The sequence below is a fragment of the Ochlerotatus camptorhynchus genome, unplaced genomic scaffold (genome assembly GCF_037179485.1).
Source record: "Ochlerotatus camptorhynchus isolate MF236.1 unplaced genomic scaffold, CSIRO-AGI_Acam_v1.1 ptg000547l, whole genome shotgun sequence".
Classification (NCBI taxonomy): Eukaryota; Metazoa; Arthropoda; class Insecta; order Diptera; family Culicidae; genus Ochlerotatus; species Ochlerotatus camptorhynchus.
In genome coordinates, this window is record NW_027041030.1 from 1,041,615 (window position 1) to 1,060,901 (window position 19,287).

The following is a 19,287-nucleotide window of genomic DNA, read 5'->3' on the forward strand; positions in this document are numbered from 1 at the left end:
TGTCCAAGATCAGATTGGAGAGGAAGTTATATTCCTTCAACGGTGGAAGCCCTTCTACAGACGACACGGCCTCCTCTATCGCGGTCTTGAACGTTGTCCAATCGATGGTACGTGGTACGCGACGTTAATGGATTCGGACGGATTGAACCCACTGGCAATCGAAATTTTGATCGGCAAGTGATCACTACCGTGGGGATCCTGGATCACATTCCACGTGCAATCCAACGATATTGAGTTAGAGCAAAGTGTGATGTCTAATTTAGTTCCATTGAGGATGGACCAGCCAAACGTGTTACTTCTCCATTGTTAAGAATTGTCATATTGAAGTTGTCACAGAGGTTGTCATCATACAGCCTGTACCGTGAGAATTAAAATCTCATAATCATAATCATAATCATAATCAACCGTGGAGTCGGAAGAACTGAACAGATATCTGAAAGTTGTTTTTGATTAATTGAAACTCGAGGAGGAATATAAACAGAAGCAATACAAAGGCTCTTGCCTTTAACAATAGCCTGACAGGCGACAACTTCAATACCTAAAAAATGTGGAAGATTCACTCTATAGAAGGAATGGCACTTTTTGATCCCCAAAAGTACCCCTCCTCCACGTGAATCCTCACGATCCAGTCGAATAATGTTGAAATCATAAAAAGGAAGATCGATATCTGCTGAGAGCCAAGCTTCACAAGGAGCAAATGAATCACAATCATTATTGTGAACTAAAAACTTGAAAGAGTCTAATTTAGGAATAAGACTTCGAAATTTCCACTGCGAAACAGTGATCAAATCCCCAAACTCGTTTGGAAAATTATCCATCGAAGGAAATGATTGCTGCAAGGAGGGGCCACAGCAATGTCAATTGCTTCAAGAGGGTCTTCACAGTAGGAAACATTCCTAGAAAGATCAGAAATATTGAGGTACTTGAGGATATCGTTCACAATTTTATCAAATGGTTGTTCTCATTTGAAGGGGTTTCTGTTCTTAAAAATGGGACATCAGGGGTTTTTGATGTCCCCGGGAGAGATGGAAAATCCTGGGTATAGTCAGTTCTGCGGAATCCAGAAGGAGTAGAAGTCTCCTTTTTTCCACAGCTCCTTGATTTGGGCAAGCTGATTTGGGGTTCTTGATTGTCAACTTTCCGCGAAAGGATGCGTCTTCGTTTTCGTGAAGAATTGATTTTTGTCGTCGGTCGATGGTGTGACTGTCTTTAGCATTGCTGCAAAAGACCGCCGGGAACGTTCCTGAAGTGAGCGTTGTAATTTCTCCCCGCGTTGTTTGTACACCGGGCACGACGAGAGACCATGAGGAGTTCCCTTACAGTACACGCATTTTGGTGCAGTGACTGTGCAGGCGCCATCCTCGTGCTTCTCTCCGCATTTGGAACAGCGTGCCTTGCTGCCACAGTGAGGGCCCGTATATCCCAACTGCTTACAGTTTTGGCAATTCGACGAGATGTAGCAAAACGGATTTTTGGACTATGGTCAAATTCACGAACAGTGACTCCATATGGTTAGTACCACTAATACCACCCACTACGTTGCATGCAGTTTTGCCAACGATCACTTTGAAGGAAACGAATGAGAAATCCTCCAAACTTTTCCCTCGTGGAACTAGCTTGACAACTTTAACCGACGAAGGGTCAACATTAGAAATATCGTTGATATGTTGTTTCACGTTACTCTTTATGGTTTGGGGTAAACGGGGTCAAGTAGAATGCTACCATATCGTACAACGCTTAGAGGTTCAGTACTAGGTCTGCTGCCAGCGGGATGGTTCCTGTTCACACTATTGGGCACTATAGTAGTACCACTGGTGGACTGGCTAGCATTAACAGTGTTCAGCTGGGTGCCATCATTACCAGTCTGGGTGAGAGATTGGGGTTCATTGGTAGGTGATGCATGTGGTTGACGGATACGCACAGCTGGTGTTGATGCAATCTATTGAGAAGTAGAACCAGATTTCTGGTTGGATATGATTTTAACCCGTCTGTTTTCTTGATGGTCAACTGTGCTGTTGATCTCATCCAAGACTTCGAAAAAAGACGTCTCATCACAGGATCTCGAACGATTGATGGGATCAATAGAGTCGCCGAGATTCAGCTGATCGATCGATCGGTTTGATTGCCTGCCTTGTTGTGTTCTATAGAGCGTTTTGTTGATGGTACGCAGATTATCGTCGTAGTTTCCTAGACGTGTGACCTTGGAGGCCGTACGTATCACAAGTTCCCGTAACTCCTTGATAAATGTTTTCTCTCGATCGTTCACAGCAGGATTGAAATTTAGCCGACAAGAATCGCAGAACCAATACAGTCCAAATCTTGTTGACCAAGCTCAATATTGAAACTTGGTTAGTCCCACACAGGGGGATGAAAAATCAGACCACATAAACCGCTGCACGTGAATACCCTTTTCAACAATTCAAGGATAGCGTGCAAGCTTGGCAAATATCCTTGTTGTTGAGAGAGTAAGCAATACGTCGAAGCTTCCAAAGTTTGCTGGCAGATGTCACTACGGAGTGGAGAGAGACAGCAAGCGGGTATGGATAAGCAATGACAGTATGAAAAAAGTATAGATCACGGAACACAAATCTAAATAGAGCAGGAATCAGGGTGTAACAGGTTTTGTAAACAATGAATTCTCTCGAGGATTTCTTGAAAGTCATGGCTCTCCCTGGCAAATCAACATCACCATTGAGTAGGGGAAGACTTCCCTTACCCGATGGTTATGTTGGCTTGAATTCCTAGAAATCATCATCTGTTACGCCCTAATTCCAGCTCTATCTAGAAATGCACTAGTCACAACACTGCAATATGCAAAACAAAGCTTCAGATTGCCAGATCGTTAAGCATCGTTGAGCACCAATGCTACCGACGCCAGGGAGGCAGCTCCCACACCTGGACCCTACCTGATCGACCCATCAACTCATGAACCGGGGACCAAAGGTGTTATGCCTCAGAACATCCCGGTGGCGCCGACTGGGAATGAACCCAGGCCTGCTGGGGTGAGAGGCAATCACGTTTACTATTACATCACTGGTGCCGCTTGCGTCCGAGCACGTCCGATAATTTACGACACGAAAAAACTACAGTAAATTTAAAATAAAAATTGCGACGAAACAGAAGTAAACATTGGTTGGGCCGTGTTGCCAGAAAATATTGTCTGTTGCAGTGGTGACTGGATTTTTGGGAATATTTTGAGTCGCACTTTGATGGTACGCTGACGAAAAACAACGAACTTTTTGGTTATTTCACGCCTAGAACGCTATTGAGTTTAACACATTTGGAAACCTAAAAGGTGTACCATTTGAATTTAAACACGTCTCAAAATCATTTTCAATCTAATTTTTACTTGGAAAACCATATAATGGTTCACAAATAAGTAATTTAGAATTGTTTGCAAAATTGCAAATATTTTGCAAAATTATTTTTACACGTGTTTCGAGTATAATGCAATGAGAGTGTAAGATCTTGAAATCAAAACAACAACAAAAACCAAAACAGACACTTTGTTGTTGTCACGGCTTACATATACCAGGCTAGCTCAATAGAGTGTAAACATTCATGGAGCTGACGTCATCAGAATCGTCAACGAAAACAGTTCGGAAGGTTTCAATTTGTTTTGCAGTTTCGTTGCAGCTTGTGACACTTAAATTAAGTTTTAAAATTGAAAATGGTGAGGTGCATTGTGCCCGGATGCACAAGTTATGAGGATTATAAGATCGGTCCAAGGAAAAAGTTCTTTCGTTTCCCGAAAAACGAAGATTTATGTGCTTTGTGGGCGAAAATGTGTGGAGGTGGAAGTGGCATGAACATGAAAGCGGCCAAAATATGCTCTGACCACTTTTTAGAAGAGGACTATAGACTAAATGACATTCTTCTTAAAACTGAATTTCACAAACGTATGCTGAAGGTTGGTGCATTTCCAAGCCAATTTTTACCCGTGCAAAAGTTTTGTGGTATTGAGAAACATGAAATCACCGAAACCGAACGAAAGGAACTCATTCAGGATGCTATTTCTGAATACGATCGGTAGGATAATTTTTTTTGCCAAATTTTTCTATTATCAACATAAAATCTTTTTAGTAGCAATGCACCGAACCTTCATACAAAGGATGCTGTTGTTCAAACCGAGATTCAAACTGAGTAAGATGCTAAATATGGATTGAAATTTATAGTACGTGTCATTAATATCACTCTTTTAGGACGAATTTGGAGCTATCTTATCGAAAAGAAATTGCTGCTCTGAGAAGGGATCTTCGATTAGAACGACAAAAGAACCAAAGATACGCGGAGCAGTTGAAGAGAAGCAGAGAGCTGTGTCAAGGAGTAAATCACTGCTTCTCTAAGGGTCAGTTGCGGAAGCTACGGAACCCACTAAAAAGGGTGAGGTGGAGCGCTGAAGACATATCGACGGCCATATCCCTGTATTCTTCAGGATCGAAAGCATATCGTCTCCTACGTTCAAAGGGATTCCCCTTACCAGCTATGTCTACACTTCGAAAATGGTCAGGAAAAATTAATTTGACTGGAGGAATTTTGATGCCAGTACTGAAACTTTTAAAATCAACTGCATACAATGAGAAAGAGCGGGTGTGTGTCTTATCGTTTGATGAGATGAAAGTACGGTCGGTATACGAGTACCACCGACGTACTGATAAGGTACTAAAACCATCCAAATACGTACAGGTAGCGATGATTCGTGGTTTGTACAAGAACTGGAAGCAGATTATTTATTACGACTTCGGCAGCGCTATGACAGCAACGGTTGTTAAACAAATCATCGCAGCGTTGAATGACATAAATTTTACAGTTACTGCCATGGTTTGTGATATGGGGCCAACCAACATGGGATTGTGGAGGGAGTTAAGTATAACTTGTGAGAAACCGTATTTCCATACCGACAGTGATCACAAAGTATTCGTTTTTGCCGATACGCCCCATCTCATAAAACTTGTGAGGAACCATTTTTTGGACACCGGTTATGTGTTGGGAAGTCAGTTTATCAACTCAAAGCCTATTGTGGATCTGATGAATCTTCAGCAACACGACTTAAAAATTTGCCATAAGATAACGACCACACATTTGGATGTCAAAGATGCTGGGCGGCAGAAGGTGAAGTATGCCGTGCAGCTTTTTTCGAATACTGTGTCCCAAGCTATTAAAAGGGGAGTTAGTCTTGGTAAGCTTAATTCGCCAAACGCATGTGAGACGAGTGAGTTTATTAAACTTATAAATGATTGGTTCGATTTATTCAACTCCTCGTCTGCTGTAAGAGGTTACAGAGAGCGGATGCAAGCGTTTGATCATTCCAATGAAATCCATATGACTATCTTACGAAGTACGTCCAAAGCTGTCGGAAGCATGAGAGTACCAAATAAAAAAACCATGCTTCCATTCCAAAAAGGAATACTGATTAATAACGTGTCAATTGTACAGCTTGCTAAAACATTGGAAGCAACATACGGTAACCACTATGTTCTGACGAGAAGATTGCAGCAGGATGACCTAGAGCGCTTCTTTGGTACTATACGCGCCAAAGGAGGACTATACGACCATCCAACAGCAATGGAATTTATGTATCGGTTGAGATTGTGCATCTTAGGTAACCTATAAATAAATATGAACTTTCAATTGCTAGCTTTTAAGAGTTATACAGTACCGGAAAAAAGTATATCATCATGATATTTTTATCCACAAAATTTCAATCAGCTGTAACACAGGATGTGTATCAAAATTTATGAAATTTCAGCGGCTGATATGATCTGTTCAAGATGTATTATTATAAATTTTGAGCACTTCCTGAAAAGTTAAAGCTTACTAACTTTAATTTAAAATAAAAATTTAGGTATTATATTGTTTTGTTCGGTACTGTATACTGTAACTCGAGTCTACTCTGCACAACTCGATATCGAGTCATAGAACCATAGTAAAAATTAATTTCATGGCTACTGCGATAGTGATTTTATATGAGTTTATTGTTCTATAAAAAACACGATCTTTCTATAACTCGATGGTCCCTTCAATATTGAGTTATAGAAAGTTATACAGTTCATTTATGTTTATTTTCCATTACGCATGCTCAATATCTACTTTAAGTTGTTCTTGATTTCTTCTCATTTAGGCCGTTCCGATTGCACACAACAAGTTAGTGATTGGAGTAATGTAGAAGAAGGAACAGAGGAAGTGGTAGATCTCCTACTTACGGCCAACTTACTGAACGAAATTGATGTTGATACATCAGTGCATGTTGATGATACCAGTTACAACACAATCGAATTAGAGTTTAACGATAACTTTACAATGACTGAATTCGAAGAGGATGCCATAGAATATATAGCAGGATACATCATAAGAAAACTGTATTTGAGAAATCAGGTCGCTGATGATTCGACGGGATTTACTTGGGTGGACCAATTATCGGAGGGTGGTCTTACAAAACCTAGCCAAGAGTTCAAAAAGCAACTTATGTGTTTGGAAAACTGCTTCATTTTCGTACATGGTGATACACTTAATTGTAACGAGAACGCGATAGAGAAATGTGTGGAAGTATCTCATGCGACAGACCTGCCGGTTCGGGTAAAACAACTTTTTTTTTCAGGATTCGTTTATAAAATAAGGAAGGAAGGAAGGAATAAAATAAAAGCATTGAACAAAACCAGTGCTGAACAGTCAAAAAAAAAGAGAAGAAAACTAAACAAAACAATTACATGATTGAAGGTTTTTTTTTCATATCGCTGATCAATGTTAAATTGAAATAGAAAACATATACACTTTCTTTGCGCAAGTTTTACTCTTGTTTTATTAATTAGATTTAATCACAAACAAATCTCAAATCGCATTTGGATTGTCCAAGACACATTTGTACGGGTTTTCACTGGATATTGAATGGCTAGGTGCTCTGGTAGCAGCTCCCTGAACGTTGAGATGGAATCCTCATAGGTGGAATAACTAATTTCTCCACCGGTGCATCGATTTGCTACGAAACTGTGTCGAACTATGATTATTGTAGGCGAATTTATCCATAAAACTTGTCCTCCGAAAGGTGCAAATGCAAATCGTTCGATGGCCCCTGCGTTTGGAGTGAATCTAGAAATTGGTAGGGCTCGGTAGCGGGCTGGCATTAATTACACAAGGAAATGTACAAAGCTTCCTTCAGTCTGCAGTCGGAGGTTACCGTAGCTGTGGATCGATCAGAACACCAAATAATACGTAGAAATAAGTATCACACTATTCATCATGAAAGCATCCTAAACTTCCCGTTTCGTACAGCGTTACCATGTACATTTTCCTGTCAGGTCCTACAGAAAGCCAGTGAAATATAGGTTGTATACTGTGATATTCGGTTATTGATATGGCCAGAGCTCTGGGAATCAAATAGCAGCACGCTAAGTTGTGGAATTACCGAAAAAGTTGACCTGGTAGATGTTGAGAAAAGCGTAGCTGATGTCTAAAATCGTTGCTGGGTAGGAATATACGATTAGATATTTTTACTACGGTGTGCAGCATTTTACCTACTTACGTAAATTTTCGTCAATCATCGTCTCGACGCACTGATTATCCATTGCTTTTAGTGTGGTTACGATTCATTTTAAATGATTTATTACGTCGCGAATCAACAATTTTCACTGCAGAAGCTATTGCAGAAGAATTGTGAATTACCAACGTTGAAGAAAACTGTTTGTTTATTTCAGCGATTCTGATGACGTCACAAAAAAATGACAGTCGCGGAGTAGCTAGCCTGGTATATGTAAGCCGTGGTTGTTGTTTTGATTCCGAACAAAAATCAGTTGCGAGCTACGATTTCGATCAAAAGAAGTGAAATTATTATCGGAGCAATCAGCATATGTAAGTTTTACCCCTTAAATTATCGGAAATATCTTAAGACTTAAGAATTTATAGTTTTGTGTATCCTCTTTGCAGAATCTACTATGGATGCAGACGAGGAGGTGTCAAAGAACGAGACGTTTTCGTTCCCTGAAGACGTTCCAGAATGCAGCTATCAAGCAGAGTACCTACTCGAAGCTCTCGATGAGGAATTTTCTGATCAAGATCCACTAAGTGACGTCAGCAACAAGGAAAATTCTGGTCCAAAATCTTCAAACAAACGGAAGAAAACAGAAAAACGCGTTGAGCTTCGTGAACCAGCCAGCAGCCAACTTGCTCTCCGTGGAGTTTTCTTCAAGCGACGTTTTGTTGGTGAAACTTCGGGAAGTCAATTCTCTTCTGCAACAGTTACCGGGAATTCGGTCGAGCAAATTATGCGAGGTGTTTGGAAGATTTTGCAACCTGTCTTGTGTCAGGAAATCGTATTTGTTGAAAACAACGGTGTTCAGGTTCCGACATGGGCTGATAATGATCCTGATTTCAGTGCAATGAGCAAGTTTGTCATAATGCAATATCAAGCCCAGAAGCGACGTCTTATTATCGATCAAATTGATAGCAAACTACTCGTATCATGGAGAGAGAAGGAAATAAGGATTCACGTGCACATCTATTCAAACGCAGTGTCTTGAAATTTACTTTGGGATTTGGCTGACAAACAACTAATTCGTTTTCAAAACGCAGATCGTTCAGAAGCACCAAACAATCAGACCTTGACTAATCTGGCAAAGAAACTTCAGGGTCTTCATCGACATCATTTCACCGGACATTCAAGTGCCTGGAGGCTCTGGGCTAGCTACGTTCACTCGGCTTCTCCACATGAACGAGAACGCCGAATGTCTGAAATGCCTCCGAATTTTTTGCTGAAATTCTTCCGATCGGCGCCATTATCAGAAGCTATTAGAATGGAAACAACCCGGAGTGGGTTGTCTGTAGCAAGCACGATCAACGATGGATTTATGTCTGAACTAGCTGAACTGAAAGCCTAGGCCCTTCCCATGGACATGGAGGTTGACGGTACTGAAGCAAAGGGTTATGTTTAATTTCTTTATATTTGTAACGATGATGATTTCCTATAGTGACACATATCACCTTCTTAATGCTTCAGTATGCCTCAAACGATTAATTCTTGGTTGTTAATAGAACTTCCTTGATGAAATCGGCTGCTTCATGCAGACTGAGCAATTCTGATTATAGTATCAGATTTGTTCTGTATACAGAGGAACTGGGAGGGCTTATTAGAAACTTCTCACCAATAAAGCAATGATCTTCTAGTAAATTTTGCATATATTAATATTTTATTTTATTTAAGCATATTGTTTTTGTTACAGTCAATTAGCATTAGCATTCGATACAAGAGATTTAATATTACTTGTACGGTTTTGCAATTAATAATCAATATTTATTTTACTTGTAATTACCTTTGAAAGTTTTTTTTTTAAGTTTTTGTTTTGTGATCTGAAAATTTTCCCAGTGAATTTAAAATCGTTAGTTTCGTATTGATTGTTGCTAATACCATGTTGGCCTGTTTTGCTAATACTAACGGCGCACAGTGGGGTATTTATTATTTCTAGCAGGCCAAAAATAAATAACCACTCTAACTTGTTACAAACATCTTATTATTCAAGAATAATAAAATTTATTGGTAAAAAAGGATGGGAGTCATGTTTTGGAGGGGGGGGGGAGTTAGGTTCATGTTAAAATGATGTTTTTTTTTTAAACTTGTAAGTCGTTTATTATTGTTCGGATTTAGTTACCGTCAAAGGATGAAATGTTGAGAAATAATAGTACTTTAAATAAAAAAATATAAAAATACACTGAATTTTGCGTGAACAAAAGCCAAACTTCTTGAAACTCCTGGAAAAAATGGCGATATGGTTATAAATGTTTAAAATATTAGCATTTTTGATATTCGAAATATTTCAACATCCTTATATTAAATTATTTTTCGTACACGCAAAATTCACCATAGTTTGGTTCTGCATAACAATATTAGCTTAATTGAATATAACAAAACAAAATTACATAAAAGTTGGCTAATTTACATGAAAATCCACCTATGATGTTATTTTTTTGACTGCAGGTGTAAAAATTTATAAGATGGTAAAATATTGAAGATTTTTTTTAAGTTTTACAATCAGTAATTGTAAAATAAGTTCAGCTAAAAAAGAACAAGATATTTATATTTAGATTTGAGATTCAAGGTGAAAGTCGATGGAATCCACAAATGGCCGCTATTTGGTTTATTTTGCCTTGCCACTTCAAATTGTTGGCGGCACAGATCTCAGAAACTAAAAGAATTTCGTGTGCCTAATTATAATCACTCTTTTGCTGAACTGCAGCATACATATCATTACAATTTAATGCACGGAAACTTTGTAGTTTCTGAGATTCGAGGCGCCAAAAATTCGAAGTGGTAAGGCAAAATAAACAAAATAGCGGCGATTTGTGAATTCCATCAACTTTCACCTTAAGAAAATGATTATATTACCCCGAGTATTACACAGCAACACTGTATTTAACAATTCAAAAACAAAATCAAAACAACAAGTAAAAAAACAAATGAAATTAAACGAAAAAAACATCTCATTCCAAATTTGAAAAGACATTTTCTTGTTCATTAGAAACATCTGTTTCATATGTTTCTTCCAGCCGATCTTCGCTTTCTTGCATGAAGTCCTCTGAGAGTAACATTTGCTATGTTTCTGTCGTCAAAACCCTTGACTTTTTTCGCGGGATTTTTATTGATCCTAAAAGAATATTTATTTACTTTCACGTTGTTTACCTGTGATTTCAGGATCAGAACTAAACACTAAGAACTAAGTCTATTCAGTACATCCATGTTGTATAGCTTCTTTTGACAACTGTCCTATTGGAAGCAGTGCATGCTCTTTAACTGTGAATTAAAATTTAATGAAGAATTGTAGTCATCGGATGCCATGAATACAGTCGAACGTATATCGCCGCCGTTTTTTGAGTAAATGTTTCAAACTTTTCCGTATCAATTTTAAAACCACTAGCTAGTGTCTACAATTCAACTTTAAGCTGGTAGATCAAATTAAAATCAACACCTGTTATTTGAGCAGCGGTTTCCGGACCAGCAAATAATCTTAGACTAGTGTTACCATCCGAATTTCCAAAGCCTGGTTTTGGAAAATCCACAAGTAGTCCCAATTTCTTTCTGAAGTTTTCTTAAATCTAGATAAACATTTCAAAAGGTCCTATCTGCATTGATCGATTCTCTTCATCGACTTTCTCTTTCGTCAATAACTCAGCTGCAAAACCTTTCCCTGTTGTAATTGACGTTTTGGACGCTAGATAAGAACCTTCTTTATCAAACTATGTGGTAGAATTAGCGCGAAATCTGTTTGCATAGCAGTGGTTATGAAAAGAGAAAGTCGATGAAGAGAATCGATCAAAGCAGATAGGACCATTTGAAATGTTCATCGAGAAATTTCTTTCTTTGGCGATTTGCTTTTCATTGCCAGTTTATCATTTTTTGATCGGCAACTTGTAAGAAAGATGTAAAATTGTCACGAAAATACGAATCCTGGCATGAAAAATGGATAATCCGAATTTAAGAGAATCTGTGTTAATTTTCTTTTTAACAACAAGATTATTGAATTCCTTTGAACATGCGCCACATACATAGCATTTCATCGTTGATGTCGTTTCAGCTGCTATATTACACACTTTCCCATCAACCATAGTGAGCATAAAAGTATGTCTAATAGTGAACTGCTTGCCATTTAATGTTACTTTTGTTAACCGTAGCGAATTAATTGCATTTTAATAAATCTGATCACTTCATTAATTACCTCAGATGATTCCTTGATAAACCTAAGGGGCTGTCCATAAACTCCGTAGACAGTTTAGGGGGGGGGGGGAATTGACAATTATCCACGGCCCATACAAATTTTATTTTTTTTGTATGGACAATTGTCTACGCAGGGGGGGGGGGTCAAGAATCCCAAAAAACTGTCTACGCAGTTTATGAAAAGGCCCTAATGTGGATTGGGCAATAGTAGCGAGGTGAAGATGGAGTTGGGTTTTGCCAAACTATGTTTGCATTGGATCCACAAACTATTCTCAACTGTGGAACACGCTATTATCAGAATCCATATCCACACGCACCTGATGGAATTATGAAACAAGAAAAATATACCTGAAAGGCAACCCCCCCCCCCTTCCCGCTCCCAAAACAAGACCTTGACCGCCGTATAATGAATGAAAATGTCAATAACTGCATTTGTGTACTTTTTTTTTGATAAATTCACCTATATGGACAGGCCATCTTCATTTTCCAATATCTCGAAAGATCGCAAATAATCGCAGCTGATTTTTTGCTATTATCTTCTTTACATATGTAAATATAATGCCTCATACATGGCTTCACAGGATATTACAGGATAAGTTAACTTTTTTATCACGATACATTTATTTTATAGTTTAAATAGCACTTGAAGACAAGATTTTCATAAACTGCTTCTACGAAGTCAAAACTAAGTGAAATCAGCTGATGTCATGTGGAATACATATTTCAATACCTGTTTGATCACTATCCATTTTTGCAAATTAATGTGATTATCCCAACACCAAGTAGAGACACGAAAACAATGGCACTGCGGAACGATTTTTTCTAACAAACCAACACGATTCAACAACAGGCAAGTTTGAACTGATGCCACAACGTGGTCAGTTTGGAAAAAGAAATAATGAGTACAGGGCAGTGTTACCCTATCTCTGAAGTATACAATGCATGCATTCAGAATCTGTTTTGGCTTATTTTGAGAAATCGACTTTTGGCCAGCTAGCGTAGAACAAATACCCCTCCGTGCGGCGGTAGAGAACTCTGTGGGAGTATTATCAAGGTGGACTTTTGAGCTACCAGGCGGGACAAACCGAGGTGAATTGGAGTGTGGAAATAGTATGGTCTGTGTTTTAGCTGCATTGATACAAATCTTCCAGCTTTTGAAATATTCGGACAGAACATCTATGTCTGATTGGGCTTTTCTCGTCAGAGCACGGAACAATCGGCCCTTATAGATGATGGCAGTATCATCCGCAAACATTGACTAAATACCTCCACCCGGAAGGGGAGGAACATCTGACGTGAAGATGTTTTAGAGGATAGGACCAAGGAGCGAGCCAAGGAGGCTACCCGGGGGAACCCCAGCGTCAACGTTGAACGTATCAGGCGGTAAATTGTTCAAGAAGACCTGGGATGATCTACCGACAAGTAGTTTTTTTTTATAACAAGGAATATCGAGAAGCTGTATCGATGCAGCTTCTACACTAGGCCATCATGCCTTCTCAACGTTCAACAATCCATTGGGAATGGACTTGTTTCGCTTGATGATGTTAGTAGCCCGTGCGAGCTGGTGGACTGGTGACGGCTCGGGTGATGACGGATCAAACGACAGACAGATTGCCATCAGTTCCCATCCCCGCATCAACAAATTTCTGCTGGGATTATCTGTCATTTGCCGGTACATCTAGATTACTGCTAGTCCCTCAACTGCGGAAAAGTTGTTTAGTTTCTTCTGTTGGATCTGATGAGATCCACGGAAACCGTACAGAATATTGAATTTTCGAAAACTCTGGTTCACCACATGGAATGTACAGCGGTGGATGATTCTTCACCGGGTTAGATTTACCTCCTCTGATCGGGAAAAGGTAAGCACCCAGTTTAGAAGATTCCTTCCCGAATTGCCTTAACAACTTCAACTAATATAGTTCCTACTTCCCCTTTCGAATACCGTGACCTTTACTCGACCCATCTTTTGAGTTCGTTGATGACGGAACATCTTTGGATTTATAACGTAATGATTAGTTTTTCTCAGTCTTCACTCAAGTTAGATCCATTGTTTTAAATAAGATAAGTTTATTTTCAGATCGTTGAATATTTGAATATATGACATCATTAGATTTACAAAATAATAATACACTTTGTATGGATTTTAATTATTTAAGCTTGCTTTCAGCTCTTCGATGATGAAACACCTCTAGGATTATATTATAATATTTCATTTATATTATTGAATTTTGCATTTATATTATAAATATTCACTTTTTCAGCTAAGAGATGAACTAGCCTACAGAAGTTAAAGTAAAGTTAATGTAAAGTTAAAGTAAAGTTAAAGTAAAATTAAAGTTAAGTTAAAGTTAAGTTAAAGTTAAGTTAAAGCTAAGTAAAAGTTAATCTAAGTTAAAGTTAAGTTAAAGCTAAGTTAAAGTTAAGTTAAAGTTAAGTTAAAGCTAAGTTAAAGTTAAGTTAAAGTTAAGTTAAAGATAGGCTAAAGTTAAGTTAAAGTTAAGTTAAAGTTAAGTTAAAGTTAAGTTTAAGTTAAGTTAAAGTTAAGTTTAAGTTAAGTTTAAGTTAAGTTAAAGTTAAGTTAAAGTTAAGTTAAAGTTAAGTTAAAGTTAAGTTAAAGTTAAGTTAAAAGTTAAGTTAAAGTTAAGTTAAATTTAAGTTAAAGTTAGGTTAAAGTTAAGTTAAAGTTAAGTTAAAGTTAAGTTAAAGTTAAGTTGAAGTTAAGTTAAAGTTAAGTTAAAGTTAAGTTAAAGTTAAGTTGAAGTTAAGTTAAAGTTAAGTTAAAGTTAAGTCAAAGTTAAGTTAAAGGTAAGTTAAAGGTAAGTTGAAGATATGTTAAAGTTATGTTAAAGTTAAGTTGAAGTTATGTTAAAGTTAAGTTAAAATAAAGTTAATACCTATCATTTTATATTCTGTTTATTCTCACGAGTGCGAGTGTGTGTGTGTGTGCGTATGCACCCGTTTTTGTGTTTGTGTACCTATTATAAATCACTACAATCAGCATTAGTTTACCAAAAACGATCCCGGCTGCTGCAAACCTTTCCCCACATCCAACATCCCAGTGATTTCTCGTGGAAGCGCAGAGGATTTCTCGGTTTCCTTCACAGCGAGTATCACGTCAACACATTCCTTCCCATTCCCTATTGGACCTGCATTTGGACACGGCCGGCGCTGGCATTGCTAAATATTAGATCTTCAGTTTTTACACATTGAGGATGAATGTTAGTCCCAAACATCATCTGTTGGTTCTCTGTGTAATTGCAGCTGATCTGGTAATAACAGAGTAGCAACCGTGGGCGGTCAATAATGCTAATGCTAATGCTAATGCTAATGTGATCTGAAAATTTTCCCAGTTTGGTTAGAAGTTTCGAAGCTAACGCATGTCCACAGGCCCAATAGAAAGATAGACAGAAAAAGTGTATCATGAAGAATGGTTGCATGCAGGTTTGCTTCCACTCACTTGCTATAGATGAGCGATTTTCAGAGTTTTGAATTCGTTAGATGTTGTAATGGAGATTTGTGTTGTTGGATGCGGGAGGAGATTGGGGTGGCGGGTGTTTGACGCATAGAGCCTGTCAATTTCGATTTATGATTCGTGAGCGCTCGCGATTCGTAGAATCGTTGATTGTGACTGCAAGTGGATTTGGCGGGTTTTGTGTGTCGGACGCTTGCTTTTTGGCCTCTTCTTGTGTCTAACATGTGCAGAGTATCATTATAGCGTCTTATGGTTTTAAAATTCCTGGTTGCGTGTAATATATTTGTGAGAATATCTTTTTGAGATTTTAGTAGTCACGTTTTGTTTGTAGTTTATATTTTATTTCTTTCATGTAATTATCGTAAATAATAGTTATTCAATAATAGATATCCATATATTCGTACTTTGACGCGAAGTGCTGTGGATTATGAGATGTTCGATGACCCTTGGAGGGATCGATTTTGCTTACTGAGCAGAAAATCATGGATTTAACCCCAAGCTCTCCCACAGCACAATAAGTCGCCACCATCATTTGTATATTTGATATTGAACATTAACCTCGGAAACTATTTGCATATTAAGCGAAAACGCAGTCCTGTATTGTCGCGAAGCGTTATAGTTCTGAGATGCTCGAGGACCCTGGAGGGATCGTTTTTGCTTACTGAGCAGAAAATCATGGATTTAATCCCAAGCTCTCCGTCATGACTCTTAAAATTCATGATCACTAAACAAAATGAATATGTTCTTCCGATAGCCGGCTATCGAGAGATTAAATAAACAGCAAATAAACAATACATACTTTTGGTTGCATCGCCAACTTGAGGTGAATCCTAACCGAATACCCTACCCAACCCTCCAACTCCGTAGCACTTATGAGGGTGTCGCTAAGTCGGTGGCCTCTCGTTAAGTAAGTACTACATCAACATTTCCTTCCCTATCCCTAGTTATGGTAAAGATGGGCGTGGCCGGGAATAGCGACAGTCATGCTTCTGCTACTCTTGCTTAGATTGGAACCAATGTTTACTCCCCAGCATTATTCCTGAAAGTAGTCTAACTGAGAATTTCAGAAGAGACGTGAGTGTCGCTAGTATCCAATCTACGAAGTATATCATAACTACGCTAACGCTAACTAGCTAAACTGGAAGCCTAGGCGGATCTCCTGATTGAAGTTGGACAAAGAGTAAAAAGACGAATCAATGGACTACGGACTCGTTCAACAATAAATGCCAGCTTAGTATCCGCAATGTCCGAAACTCTAGGCCCAGAAGAGAACGAGTTAAGCCACACATTAGCAGATCGGATTGTGTTGATCATGCATAAACACGGATCAGTATTTTTATCATGGTTTTATTACTCCAAATAAACTGTTACATTAATTCGTATTAGATTCGAAATTAAGGTTTTCGATGGTTTTAGACAAACCAACTGTAGGATTGAATGATACCCACTGTGCCGGAAAATTTTAGTACAATCGTAAGAAGAAAATGCTGAGAACGTAGATATGGCCACATGAGATGGATTTTCGTTTCGGTTTTCATTGTAGGTTTGCTTCATTGAATTTTTGGTAATTCCGAATACCAATTCAATCGGATTAAAAAAAAGGACAGTATGGGGGAAGAAAAACTGGAATGATTCCGATTGATCGCAAATACAATACGATGTTCTGATCACAGTGGAGAGCACCATCTAGTATCCACACAGAATTCACTCCCGGATGTCGATATACCTTTTTTGTTTCGGAGAGCGAATGAACGGCAGCATTCAAAAAATATTTTTCTAGTGAATGTTCCCTCCGTTTCAAAGCTGTCCAGCATCCCATTCTGCCCCAAAAAACACAACAATGACACTCTTGGACGCCTAACAAATTCACCGCGAAACACCAGTTTTTCTCCTTTAACCCCATAACCACGGTTGCGCAACATATCGTGGTTATCTATAGACACTTCATCTAAAACCACGAGATTGAACAAATCCCAATCTATTGAATTGAGCTCCGAAAAAAAAACAAGAGATTTCGTGCTCCCTTATTTGGATAGCACGCCGTTCGAGGGCTTTCCATATCAGACCTTCCGCATGCAAAATTCTGCATATGCTCGCTGCACTTATTGTCACCTGGAAGTTCCGATAGAATAGATTGCTTTTTTTTTCTTTATTTTAGAGATTTTTAGCCTTAGGCGAGTTCATCTCTCTGAACCGATTGCTGCATTCAACCAAAAATAATACCGGATTGTTCTGGTACTGCTGTACAATCGAGTATCTGTGCTCTGCTCGAATTTTTTTGTAAATCTGTTTCCGCTGCTTCTCCGTGACCAAGCCATCCTTCTCGTAAGCTAGAATCCAGCTCAAAATTGTAGTTTTACTCTTCTTGTAAATCACGGACAGATGAGTCCTTGAAATTCTCAGAAAATAGTATCCATATAGGCAGTGGTACTTTGTATTACAGCTGACTGGCCGACCACGAACGTTTTCCAGAATAACATTAGACATGATCAACTGAAACAGACATATTTATGAATAAAGCAAGTTACAACCAATTTAGTATTGAACTGGTTGATCTTTACGACAAATATTTGAATAAATATTAAGTTCGTAGAAAATATCGTGTTTTGTGACTCGAACAGACAATGAAAAGTCAATGTTTCTGTATTAACTTCGGATAAGCATAACTGTCACTTTGACAACTCTATCTGTCATACGCATGGCCCGCACTTATTTCATCCCCGCACTTTCAAAGTGCGGAGTCCAGTAAGGTGCAAAATGCGCAATATTATCTTGAGCCAAGAATTATTATTTTAAAATGATCATTCTAGAGCTTTTATTTTTCTCGTGAATGTCACCCTTCGAACGATGACACCAGTAGAGGGGGGACCGCCACCTTGCCCCTATCACGCTGCGCCCCTGCTCTTCACTTTGCTTATGACGCATTTCGCGCCAAATCGTATTCGGAGCTGGGAGCACCCACTCAGAATTCAATGTAACTGTTTGCATGTGGACCTTGACTAAATAAGCCACATACTTAGTTTTTTTTTCAAAATGTATCTATACTATCATTTGAGACTGTTTTTTGCCGATTTTCTTCAATATAATTAAATGGAAAAATGACAACCCCTACAAAAAAAGTGTCGTATGGATGACTTTTAGGCCATGTTTTATTTGGATAAAATTTTCTCTTAAGATAGATAATTATGTTTACTACCAACCATCCAACCACTGCATCGCGAGATGGGTATAAGAAAAAAAAATATTTTCGAACTGCATTTTTTTCATGTCTGCACTGAAATTGTTTTAATGTGCCATTTTCATACAAAACTGAACCAGTTAAGTTCATGATCATATTTATTATTATTTTTTTTTTAACAATTTGGTAAAAGTCATTCATTCAACATTGTTTTGTAGGAGTTGTAATTTTTCCTTCAAAAAGTTCAGCCCTTCCCAAATGATAGTCTAGATGAATTTTGGAAAAAAAACTTGCATGCTTATTTAGTCATCCATAAAGTTTCATTGAAATCTGAGAGGCTGCTGTCAGGTCCAAAAACGAAATGCGTCTTATACCTTTGGTTTAGTTTAATTTCCTTGCCTTGCATCCTTTTAAATTTTCTCGGTAAATGTTTTTTTAACCTTATTAAAAACAATGAATATTAAAGATTGAAAACTCACTTTAAGTTAAGCCAAACGAATCAAGGACTGTCTTACATCAAATTAAATAAGCTCAACCTTGAATGCAGCACACAAGCCAGTTCCTTCGGGAATATCTCTACCCACGACATCGATCTGCTTGAGTGTCAGATGTCACCCGTTGTGAAAATTTCATTTCAATTCAATTACAAACCCCTTCCACTTTCTTCACTGCTTCTCGTCGCCGTAATTGATCGATCGCATATCCTAGCACATTGCTGAAGCGATAATTAACTGCATACATGATACCCCCGAACAGTGCGGTGGGTAGTGCCGTGCTCCCACCAACCAATTGAGTCTGATTTTCGGTGGGTGACTATTTCATGGCGGACCCTAATAACATACAAAAAATCAGCTCAACTGCATGGACAAAAGTCGACTAATTACGGACTAATTAATGAACGGCACCACCCACCGCGCCATTCGGTGGTTTCCTGTACAT

General features: G+C 38.4%; 1 pseudogene; it reads right to left on the reverse strand.

Annotated features, from left to right (window-relative positions):
• Window positions 1-17,657, reverse strand: part of LOC135713223 (uncharacterized) — a 41,918-nt pseudogene extending 24,261 nt beyond the window's left edge.
• Between the last annotated feature and the right edge of the window lie 1,630 nt (window positions 17,658-19,287).